This window comes from Panthera pardus, unplaced genomic scaffold (genome assembly GCF_024362965.1).
Source record: "Panthera pardus isolate Hobbes unplaced genomic scaffold, ASM2436296v1 HiC_scaffold_12, whole genome shotgun sequence".
NCBI classification, from domain to species: domain Eukaryota; kingdom Metazoa; phylum Chordata; class Mammalia; order Carnivora; family Felidae; genus Panthera; species Panthera pardus.
Genome location: NW_026526677.1, coordinates 42,631,944 through 42,645,020, shown reverse-complemented (window position 1 = coordinate 42,645,020; position 13,077 = coordinate 42,631,944). Strand labels below are relative to the sequence as shown.

Genomic DNA, 13,077 nt, shown 5'->3' with positions numbered 1-13,077 from the left:
GTGATTCATGAAAGGCACTCAAAAGTTGTGTGGGGGTTTTAAAGTATTAGAGGCATATAAAAGGCAGAAGATGTGAAAAAGTAATAGATGTTAACTTTTTCAAAGGATACTTAATTTTTTTCTCACTTAGAATTTTTATTCTGTACTTACTGACAGGATACTTAAATTTCTAAAGATTGTTTAACCTAAAATATCTTAATTGATAAAACATATGACAGAGCTTCTGTAATGCACTCAAAAGCATTTTATTAGAACCTATTATGCACTCCATAATATGCGCTATTTGCTAGGCCCAAATGAGCCAGATCTTTAAGTCCTACACAGGTAATGAAAGAGCACCCTTCAATAAAGCGATAGTAAGGGGTTCAGTGTGTCAGGAGGCTGCATACATAGTTGAGTGAAGACAGAGATGTCCAGAAACTCTAGGTCTCTAAGAAAGGACAATGGCCATGTTCCTTCCACCAATTACAAGGTTCCTGCCATGAAGAAGAAATAATGGCCAAAGCATTTCCCAGGGCGGAACTGTTAGGTTTTGTTTGTACCAGTCACTTTTTTGCTATTCTTTTTCATATATGTATATTTCATTTCCTTCCACAAATAGGTTACAAATTCCTGTGGACTAAATCTTCCTTTTCCATTTTAAACTCCATTGATGTCAAAAGAGTCCTGAATTCATATTCTTATCAAGTGAATGAATAAATGAATGAATGCATTTTAGTGTTAGTCTGAACGATAAAATAATGAGAATGACAAGGATCCTTTATGAAATCAACTTGACTTTATCCCATTCTCTTGAAAAAGCCTTTTCTTTCCTTAATTTTTATTTCAATAAGTCTTTTCTTACTCATGAATATGCTTTCCTACACTACCTCTTCTTCCCTTGAAAGAGATAAGCAGAGAGGGCCTATATTCTAAGTATATTTGCTGCAACTATTCCTTCTGTAGAGAAGGACAAAATATGGCAATATAATCAGAGAGTCATAGTCATCATTTTATCTGAGAAAGTTTTAAAAGTAACCAAATTCTATGCACCTGTTTTATTCCCCACAGAGGTCATGTACTGATCCCTATGTGAAAGCCAGTTGATAAGAATACCATAATCTCAAGCATTGTTACTTTTCTCACTCACAGTATCCAAGTTTTACTTTACCCTTCTGAAATCAACAACACCCTGCCTGGTGCATTTTAACTCCTAGTGTTAATGATTTTTGTGTTTATGTTATGCCTCTAAACCTCAAAGTAATTTTAAGTATATTCTTATTCCTTTAAAAACGCCTCTTCCTCCCAATTCTCCATGGAAAGAAAAAATACTCCTAATTTTTACTCATGAATGGGGACAGCAATTAGAGTCATTTTGACTCCTTTCTTTCCCCCATACTCTCCACCACATATAATCTAACTAGGCCTATTGATCCTACATTGGCAAAGTCTCTTCTTTCTGTTCCCCAAATACCACCTTTTACCTCCTGCCTAGGCTATTACAATAGCCCTCACAAGCTATTCTCTAGTTCAAGACTTTCTTCCCTCTAATCAACTCTACAAACTGCTGGCTGAACTACTTTTTCAAAAGCAAAGCTCTCGCCATACCACTGGACTATTTGGTTGTGATGGCCCCCTAAAATCCACCAAACACCTTAACCTAGCCTTACAGGTCACAATGATATGACCACACTAAATTTTCTAGTTTATACATAGCCTGTACCTCAGTCAGACTGGACTTCTCATTGTTCCCTAACCCATACTTCCTTGTTTCCATTTGTCTGTCCCAAACTCAGCCTTGTGATATCCCCTCACTACCAGGATGCTTCTGTCTTCATCCCCTATTCCTTTAACAAAATATACTCAACTTTCAAAGACCATCAAAGAGTCTGCTTCCTATAGTCTTTCTTCTTCATGGGATATAGCTTTCTTTTGAACCCCCAGAGTGCTATTTTTTTTTTTAGTTTATTAAGTCACTTAATATATTCTGCATAGGAAATTACACCTTTCCTCTGCAATAATCAATGTAACTTAATTAACATTTATTAATCCCTCCTTTGAGCCATGTACTAGTTAGGCACTAGTTAGACACTGTGTTAGCACACAAAAAGGAATGAGGAAGGGGGTTTAATAATTATGTCTAGATTCTAAGGTTCTTGATGGCAGGAATTTTGTGTACTTGTATTTATTTCCAATGCAGCATTTAATGTTCTCCTTTGAATAAATCAGTACTCAGTATATATTTGTTGAGTTGAATTAATTTCTAACAGATACTAAGCACTCTCCTGGGAAGTAAATTTTTGCTACAAAAAAAAAAAAAAATAGGATTTTCCATAACTGGGAAAACAAATAATCACATCTTTAAATAGTTTTCAAAGGGCAAGTTGAAAGTTAAATTGACCACTGATGACACCGTCCAAGGTGAAGACCCTAATGGGTCAGATCATTCGTCACTAAGATACTAACTTCCAAGTAGGACAGGCTGCTTCGAACGATAAATTCCCATATGACCAGAGCTTCCAAAATTGTCAATTTCGTCCAGTAAAGATGATTATTGTTTCATATCACAGAAATCTGTTTCTTGTATCCTCCTGGGAGTTTACATAGGAGAATTTAAGCTGACATCAATATTTAAATATGCACCTATTCAATGTATCCGGGAGATACATACTTCCTTTTGATCTAACCATATCTGCACACCTTTAAAATGTATGCTTTCAAGGCTACATATGTCATTGTTGAAAGCCTAGACACAATGACACTTTTCTGTACTATGGAATTGGACAAACCTTGAATTTACTCTCAACATACTTATATTACCTCCCTTCCTGGGGAATAGAATGGAAAGACACAGTAAGGCTATTTTAAAAGATGGAACCAGAGATAAAAGGATATGAAACTCATCAAAACCACTATTCAAAAAGCAATATTAAAGCAAAAAACTTCTTGACACTGATATTTATTACTAACAAGGAAAAATTCAGGCAGCAAAAATGAGGAAAACAGAAGGAACTCACTGCCCAATGACCAAACCAAGCCCCAGTGCCTGGCACCCGCCAAGATAAGAGCTCCGTGGGTGAGCCCAGCCCCTCCCACAGGTCCTCTCTGAACAAGAGTGACACACCTCTTCTCCAGGAAAAAAACTCAGCACAGCATACAGCAGTCACTCTGCCTATTACTGAGAGTCAATTTAGCAGCACAAGAACCTAAATTATGTGACAATCTCAGAAAAGGAAAGAGAAATGCACTCTCTTTGTGTAGGAAGAGCAGAAACCCAAAAATCTAGAACATGAAATCTATATTTCTAGAGAGAACTGTTAAAATAAAATGGTTGCAATATTCCAACAGTATGATAAAAAGGCAGTTCAGCTTTTTCATGGCATTCAGGCTCAAAATAAGATGTAAGAATTCTCAGACTACAATGCAAACAGATTTGAGATACTCTATGACAGCTGAAACCATGAAATTTTTGTCAGATAAGTGCATAATCAAGAATATTCTAAATAAAGTGAACCCCTGCTGCTGTTCTAGAGTGAGAAGACATGTGTCGTGAAGTCAAATAGACTGTGTTTGTATCCCAACTCTGCCTTTTTCTTCCTTTCTTCCTTCCTTCTTTCCTTTATATTTTGTTCAGGTGCTCATTCACTCAACATATATCTATTGGGAGAATACTGTGTCAAGCACTGTGATAGAAACTGGGTATACAGGATTGAACAAAATAATCATGGTCTCAGCCCTGACAAAACCTTTAGTCTAGTGAAGAAAATAGACATTAAATAAACATACAAATATATGATACTTACCAATCATTTTAAGTGCTATTAAAGCAAAAAAGAAAGCAGAATTTAGAGACAGAGGAAAAAAAACTGGGGACTTGGAAGAGGGAGGAATTATCTTTTAAGACTATTGAAAGGATTAAAAATAACAACATGAAAGTTCATTGCACAATGTCTAAAACATACGGGTGCTCAGCACAAGCAATAGCTGCTTTTTGTTAACTTCTCTCTGCCATAGACCCCTGATTCCCTCCCACTCCTCTCCTGCCACAGACACTGGGAAGTTTAGAGTGCTGGTCTGGCCAGTGGTGTAATGAGAGAGTGGCAGCCTGTTCCCTGTTAAACACTTCAAATTGCTGCACAGCTTGTTGTTCTATCAGTTTCCTGTATAATCATAACCTTAACCAATCCACAACTTTCTTTCAGGCATATCTGGGTTTCATTTCCTGCTTAGTATTCTTAAGATCATTCATAAATTTTACCCTGTTGGTTGCATGGGATATTTAACCCCTGGTCAAACTAATTCTCAAGAAACAACCAACATCAAAAACTGTGACGAATTCACTCTGTATGGAAGACTTGCCAGAAAAACACAACTAAGGACTGCCTTCAAGGTTGTAAGTATACGGCCAAACAGTCTATAGACTATAGAAAGTCTTTCTGAAAACTTAAAAATTATCCTTTTTGACCATGACTAATCTTGTTCATAGAGAGCAAACATTCAACAAGCCTTCAAATTTGACAAATCCTAATTCAGGTTTAGCAAACTGTTAGGTCAATAAAGATGACCACTTCTTTCCCATTATCCTAACTTCATCACCTCATAACAGTAAAACTAATCCCAACAGTTCTTCAGTTTCTTTGATTACACAAAAAGAGCAAGAGTACCCTTAGTTCATATAAGAAACCCAATCGGAGGGCACCTGTGTGGTTCAGTCAGTTAAGCATCCAACTCTTGATTTCAGCTCAGGTCATGATCTCACCATTGTGAGATTCAGGCCCGTGTGGGGCTCCATGCAGGGTGTTGAAACTGCTTAAGATTCTCTCTTTCCCTCTCTCTCTGCCCCTCCCGCCCAAAAGATAAAATAAAATAAAGTTAAATTAAATTAAATTATATTATATTATATTATATTATATTATATTATATTATATTATATTAAATTAAATTAAAATAGGGGCCCCTGGGTGGCTCAGTTGGTTAAGCATCTGATTCTTGATTTTGACTCAGGTCATGATCTTATGGTTTGTGGGTTCAAGCCCTGCACTGGGCTCCACGCTGACAGTGCAGAACCTGCTTAGGATTATCTCTCTCCCTCTCTCTCTCTCTCTGCCCCTTCCCTGTTTGCTCTCTCTCACTCTGTCAAAATAAATAAATAAAAACTTTAAACAATAAAATACATTTTAAAAAAAGACACCAAATAGGGACACTTCAGTCCTTAATCAAAAACGTGAGCCTGCCTACAATTTAATGGACACATGTTATTATCTTACAACTTTGCAAGCAGCATACAGGCTAACTGAAAACAAACTATCTCTAAATGAGGAAAGAAATGACTCAAGGGGAGAAGGAGGATAGGAAGGAAGGGAGGGAAGAAGGGAGGAAAAGCAGAAGGAGAAAGGAAAGGAAGATTCGTTACACTAAAAGTCATTTTACAGAAATGTTATTCCAAAGAACTTCCCAACCTCTAAAACTAAAAACATCATATAACATATTTGAAACCTAATTCACAAGATTCTTTGTTCTAGATGATACAAGGATGCTTCTTGGTGATAGTTACAAGACATTTCTAAAGATCTCCCATATAAAATATTAGAGCAATACCTAAATGAGTATTTTCATATATATCTATGTTAATCTTTCCCCAAATAAAGCAAAATTATTCTCATTGGTTTTTCTACCAGGGGCTACCCATTTCCTAAAAGTCCTACAGTTGTTCTTAAAATGCACTAAATTGAAATCAATAAAATTGAACAAATTAGGGGGAAAAAACTATAGAGCTCTTTTTAAGTTACTACTGTCATCCAAATAATTATTTCCACATCTTAAATAACAATCCTCAAATCCATTTTGTGATTTTACAAAAGTCTCCTATTTCAACAGTCTTGTTTCACTAACTTCTCTCCCTTTTGTCTCCTCTGTTCAATTACTGCAGTGAAATTGGAAGGACAGATATTTCTTCTATTTATTCAATCATATCTTCTCAAAAAGTTCCAGGCATTCAAAGTTTTCTTACACTCAGCTCTCTTGTTTACACCCATATTTTTCATGTCTTACTTTCTCAGTCTTCCCCCAGATATTACCTTTCAATTCCTATCTGTTCCATGACTGCAAGTCCAGGGAAAAACCCTCTGTAACTAGTCACAAAATCAACAGTGCCTTCTACAAATGGCCACTACCAGAAAGCCCAGAATGTTTCCATCCCTTAAACCTGTCAACTATTCATTATGTGTATACTCACTGCTATATGAGATATCAAATTATGTGTGACCAATCTCACCTTATAAACAACCCATTCTAGTTAGTGATGCTATATGTATATAGTCATGGAAGAAAAATAATATTCACAGAAGGAATAATATCTGTATATAATATCCATATATAATATAAATATCTGTTTTTCTTCTGCACTTTGTTCAGTGAAACTCAGAACACTGGTGGCAATAATTAAAATCAAGCCACTGGCTTCTTCCCAGCCTGCCATAGCTTTAAAGAAAAAAAAAAAGAATTTAAATTCCACCTAATAATGTAGGCAGCTATAGGGGTGCAGAATTAGATTTCATTAATGCTATTGCTTAATTATCTATTATGCCTGGGTCAAAAAGGGAAAAATCATAATTAGCCATCAAACATATCTTTTTTTGTTGTGCTTATGTGTTCCAAAGGTATAAAAGAGCCCAAAGGTGAAACAAAAATAGAAAATCTGATTTTATTAATGAATTCATTCACTTAAGTTTATATGAAACTGTGTAAGCTGAAAAGAAAAAGAGATATCTCCAATACAGTTTGTATCCAAAGAAAACTCCACCCACATAAACTCTCTAGTAACATATCAAGTTTTAAGCCCTTAGGTTAGAGACTATCTTTTCTTCTTTTGTAAGCACTGTGCCAAGCCCTTAGTGCTAAACAAATAATAATAATAAGCATTACATCATGTGGACAAACTTATTTGACTGATTAAACATTAAGGATCAGTCTCTTTTGCCAGTCACCTATGGAAGATGATGCTTTGGAAATTAATCTTTTTACACTATGATTGCCTTGCATCTTTGAAAAACTCTAGTAAGCTATATGTAGGTGATACACATATATATGTATCAGGGAGAGAGAGAGAGAAAGAGAGAGATGGGGGAAGGAGGGAGAAAGGGAAATAAAGAGGAAGGAAGGAAGGAAGAGAGAAATTTATCTTTACTAGAACATTTAACTCACATTTTGATGTTTACAGTGGTCAAAAACTTGGTGAAATGATAAGCATTTGTATCCATACTCCAAAATAACATGAAATATGTACTTCAGATGAAACTACATGCTGAAAGTGAGGTGTAGAGATAAGCATACAACAAAACATACTAGATTTTGTTGATTATTCAGTCTTTATAAACTAAATAGCTACTAAACTGTTGCTATCTAAATGCTTGAGTAAATCAATGACTTTACTGTTAACTGAAGTATAGACATTATAGGGCAGATTCAGTTGGTTAAGTGTTCAACTCAATTTTGGCTCAGGTCAAGATCTCACAGTCGTGAGATAGAGCTCCGCATTGGGCTCCAAGCTGGGCATAGAATCTGCTCAAGATTTTCTAAAGATTCTCTTTCTCCCGCTCTCTCTGCCCCTCCCCTCACATTCATGCTCACACTCTCTCTCTCTCTCTCAAAAAAATTGTTTTAATATGAAGGATAAGACATTATAATACTTATATATGATCTACATTATATATGTTATAATTATAAGTCATTTAATGATAAAATAATGGTTAGCTGTGCATAATTACTGCATTTATTGACACTCCCTCACCTCCTTATATTTGAGACCACCACTAAGTTCAGGTTACGGCTTTATTTCCCCTTCTCCACATACATTTAATTCCTTTAAATAGTAATGAAAGTTATGTAAGAACGCTGAAAGATGATTAAACCTATCTTCTTGGTTAATAGCAAGTTCAGGGAACAGCTTCTTAGGGAAATATTCAAATTTATTAGCTGCTCTTAGCAAACTGCCCTCAAGACCCACATTGTTTCCAATCTCAAGTTAAGAAGAATTTTTCTCCAACGGGCACTGAATCACTTTAATGTTGACTCTTGTGCTGCTCTACTCCACCTTCAAATGTAGCCAGTAAATTCAGCTTTACTACAGTACTATAAAAATGTGAAAGAACCATAATAGCATCTAAAAAAGAGCTGTTGGCGCTATATTAGTTTAGAGAAAACCCTAAACTGAATACTAATGCAAAATTTAATGATAGTTGCCTAGTTGCCAAAAGAGTTACAATAATTATTTTGCCATAATGTGTAGTTATCTTGAAGTCATCTGAGAATATTACTGCATGATATTCTAAATAAGTCCCCAAAGTGTCATTGTTCCATTGTTGTTGTTGTTGTTGTTGTTGTTGTTCTTGTTCTTGTTGTTCTTGTTGTTTCAGTCTAAATTCAGCATCAACATACTACCTTCACTGTAATAATGCTGTCCTCTGATTAGAGGACTGCCTTATGAATGAAGAAACATTATAAAGAGATCACTCTACATCCTTAGTAAGTCAGCTTCTTTGATTGATATCCAACATGGATCTACCTCGCATCAAATTCCACTTAACAGTGAATATCATGATTGTAAGGTTCCGGTAAAACATTTAAACTGAATCAATACAGTTTTACTTCCCTTTTCTTTTATAACCATGACCAAATTTTTAGAGTTGAAAAGTAAACCAAGATCAAATTTAGATATGTTGTTTGAAATTAGCAAAGATGAAACACTTCACTGCCAGACAAGAGCACTGATTTTAAGAGTAGATTTTTGCCTTCCCTGAAATGCCTAGCTCATGCAGTGTATTTTTATGCCTGCAGATATTGGCATGTTTCACATTTGAGATTATGACACACCAACTTATTTTGAAATTTTTTAAATCTTCCACTGTGCATGTTTCAAGTGCTTCATGACTATCACTGATAATTGAGCAATTAACTTGGAATTACCAAATGTGCTGTGATGGCACAATATGTAGTAAGCAACATGAAAGAATAAAGAACAGAGGAACTTAGCACAGTGGAAAAAAAGTAATAAAGGGTAAAATAGGCCATCATCCTAACAATAATACTGAGTAAGTTTTAATGGGCCCAGGTCTCAGCAGTTTAATGGTGCCAGTAAAATGGTTTAATGAAACAAGTCCAGAGTATTACAAACTTTTTAGAGCGGCTTGTTCTGGTTCTGCTAAAAGGAAGCTTCTTTCTAACTGGTCTTGTGTAATATTCAGGGATTGGTCCAAAAAGTAAGTGTGGGAGTTTCATTAAATAACAAGTACAAAACAATTAGGTTAAAAATCCTGACAGGCAAATATTTCTTATTTCTTAAGAAATACAAGCTTGCAAAAAATAGATGTAAGGTCTTTTCTTTGTGTGACAGAGACAAAGCAAAAACTCTAGGGCTAACAATGACCTCAAGTCATCAAGCTATTGTGAACATATTTGCAAACCAAAAATTAAGATACATGGCTTGACATCAAGAGGGAAAGATGAAACCCAGCTATATTAGAAAAAAATAGAATGCCTCTTCACTGTTCATCCCACCAAGGTCTCTAATACTGGGCTTTTCTGGCTAAAACCAGAGCGTGACTGTGAAGAGTAGCTTTTTAGTGCTTAAATATAGCCAGTGAAGCAAATTCCATAAACCTAAATCCTACCTTATTTAGGTGGCAGGCCATTTTAAAGGTTTGCAAGAAAAACCCACAATTTAGAAAGTCAGAGAGGGAAAAGATATTCAAACTACAACAAATAAAGGACACTATTAAAAACACTTTTTCTCAAAATTCCATCAATATTGCTCCAAAACACCACTAGGAGATTAAAATAGGCCAGGCTGTCCTTTCAGGTAAAAATAAATTAGAAACAGAAAGTGAAGAGAGCAGAAAGAAAAAGTATCGAAGGGCACTAGTATATAAAACTTAAAAGCTTAAAATGTAATGGATATACACATTCAGATTAGCAAACTGCTTTCAATTAAAGTAGATTTCTGGCCACAGTTCACAAATGTACAGTAGCTGTGTGTATTAATGTAGATACTTCAAATGTCAGTATATCTCTAATTAACATGAGCACACAACTGTAAAACTGAGAAGGCACAATTGTAAATTCCTTACGTTCCCAGCATTAATGCGTTCAGGGGGCAGCTCCCGTTGTCATGGAAAATGGCATTCAAGCCCTATTTGTGGATTTTCACAGCTCATCTTTTTTATTTACCTGCTTTATGTCAAGATTAGCCTGGAATAATATTTTTTAAAGATAATGCACTTAGACCTGCTTGTCCTGAAAATCACAGGCATTCTCACTTGAGGGAGCTTTGGTCTGGGCTATGCTCAGTTTGAAACAGATTTCTTTCCATTTTAAAATACCACAAAGACATGAATTCATGATTTTTTGTTTGTTTCCTGAAAATCAACACAATTCCAAAACTTTCAGCTAAAGCACGGTATGTGGCAGTTTTGAAATAGGGGGACAGGAAAATGTCAAGGAGGAGAAAATGATCCAGGGACATGAGGAAATGAATTGGTAAAAAGTGTTCTACAATCTCCTCCCTGACTTACTCTTCCTCAACTTTTTGAAAATATTTGTATGACCACCAAATGGAGATTGAGATAGTGATCAAAAACAACAAAAGAAAGAGAACTAAAATTCTCTCTGTGACAGGACAGTTTGGTTTGTGGAAAGGGCACTGAATTAATTACACCATGAGTCCCTATACTTGAGTCCTGCTACTCTGCAAAAATAAGGATAATTCCTACTTACCTAACAGTTTTTACAAAACTCGGCCACTTTAATGTCTGTAAAAGCAAGTGTTATACCAAAATAAGATATTGTTATTATTATTGCTTCAAGCATAGGGCTAAGCAATAATCACTTCTTATGCCAGACAATAAAATACTTTTGTATCTTTTCAGGGAAAAGTTTGCTATTCGAGACCATGAACAAAGACAGAATTTTATAAATGTAAATTCACTATCAAATAACTTAAAAGGCCTGAGTAACCTGAAAAAGCAGGGTATTTAATGGCCTATCTCTGTTGTTGTTGTTGTTTTTTTAAACCAATCATTTATTGTCCTGGTAAAACTGAATGGTCAGAATTACACAATTATTTTTAAATTAGAGATAAAGAATTAAATGTGAGATATGCACATGCAAAACAAAGTGTTCTTATACAATGTCTACGTTTGAAAAAGACAAGGGTAGTTTTATTTTTTAAAGAGGAAAAAAATAGTGTAAGAGGCTTTCAGCTTCTGAGAAGATAACCATTTTCCTTCACAGTGTTTTCCTCTTCTGATGTAGGTGGTTGATGTGAGTAGGTAAGATTCCAGTTGATTCTCACACACCCTTGGTGTGGCCCATTCATTATGGATGTGCAAAACAATATCCCACCTTCCTTATCTCACAGACTGGCTTCTACATGCCTTACTAAGAAACCTTCCCATGGCCATGGGTATAACTTTCTTCCTTAGATCATGTAGCAAATAAGCAGTTCCAGTATGGAAATTAAAGTTCCTAAAAGAAGCCATTGTCACATATCCCATTTGCTTGTTCTTAAACCAAACTAGATAAATATTTCTATTGTTTTAGCTGCCTCATCATTCAGTGTAAGTGGTGGACAATTTCTGCAGTAATTGAAAGGAATAGGAACTTAAGCATTCTGGATGCCATGTTAATTTTATCTGACTTATCTCAGCAGTATCCTGCTACATTCCTTTAATAAGAAATTTCCAGTTTAGGAGATGGCCTTAACAAAGCTTAAGACCACTGAACAAAGGAACAACAAAGTCCATGCCCTAAACTAACATATGGAAGTTCTCAGGGTTGAAAAACAATTACTTTGGGCCTGTATGATTAGCATGGCTTCTGCCTAAGAGATCAGATAAAAACTGGCTAAAAGATTTTTTTTAGTTGAACTCCAGAAATAACCATATGAAAACTACAGCCACAGTATCCCTTCTATTTTTAGTCTCTCTCTTTGTTAGATCACTAGAAAAATCTCAGCTAATTGGATCACCTCCATTCAAAGCTAGCCTAAGTACATCTGGTGGAGGGGGGACACAGAAGAGGAGTAAAGAAATAAGAAAAGAGAGACTTTAGGTAATGAGAAATGTAAATATTTTAATTTTAATATTTTAATGAATGCCATCTTGGTTGAAATGCCAGTATTTATCTCCTATTTGTCATTTTAAAAATGTAGTCATCCTAAAAACTTACTGAAAGAAATGATTTAGGGGAACATGGGTGGTTCAGCTGGTTGACCACTGGACTTCAGCTCAGGTCAGGATCTCAAGGTTCATGAGTTCAAGCCCCATATCAGGTTCACTACACTTAATGCAGAGCCAGCTTCAGATCCTCTGTCCCCCTCTCTCTCTGTCCCTCCCCTATTCTCTCTCTCTCTCTCTCTCTCTCTCAAAAACGAATAAACATTTAAAAAAAAGAAAATGACTGAATGATACAAAAGAAGAGAGAAAGGAGTTAAAAGAAAGGACAAAGCAACTAAGATAAGATTTGAACAACTCAAAATTGTTTCCTTTCAGATTTCTAATAGGATAAACTCAACTCCTCAGAATTATCCTTTTTCATGAGAGCACTTCAAAGGTACTTTACATTTCTTTCTCCATCTTTTTCGCCTCCTAATCCTCACTATGATACCTTGCACAAATTAAAAGCTTATATTTAATCCAAATGAGCCATGCCGTTTAATATTTTGTGTTTTACATAAGAATTGTCTTCAAATAATAAAATGTGAATTGATAGTTCCACAAAAATAATCTATTCATTCAGAAGGCATTAAAAATATATAAAAATGTATTAAACTATATTCAACATTCACATCTATTTTTTTAAGCTGATTCATAATGCTTGTCCCAATCAGTGCTACTACTAAAAGAAAGATAAAGTTGGTTTTAAATAAATTTTCCCTATGCTCTGCTTAAATACTGAATTACTTAAACTCCAATTTATAATTTTTTTTTTAAATACTTTTCCTAGAAGCACATTCTTTAAAACTCCTTTGTAGGAGTACACTAAAAGAGAACAAGTTTCCTATGTCTTTATTGTTATCAAATGTATAAGAGCTCCTTACCAACA

General features: G+C 35.2%; 1 protein-coding gene across 25 annotated transcripts in view; it reads right to left on the bottom strand.

Annotated features, from left to right (window-relative positions):
• SOX6 (SRY-box transcription factor 6) overlaps window positions 1-13,077 on the bottom strand; it is a 697,806-nt gene that overhangs the window by 484,854 nt on the left and 199,875 nt on the right. The window lies entirely within an intron of this gene.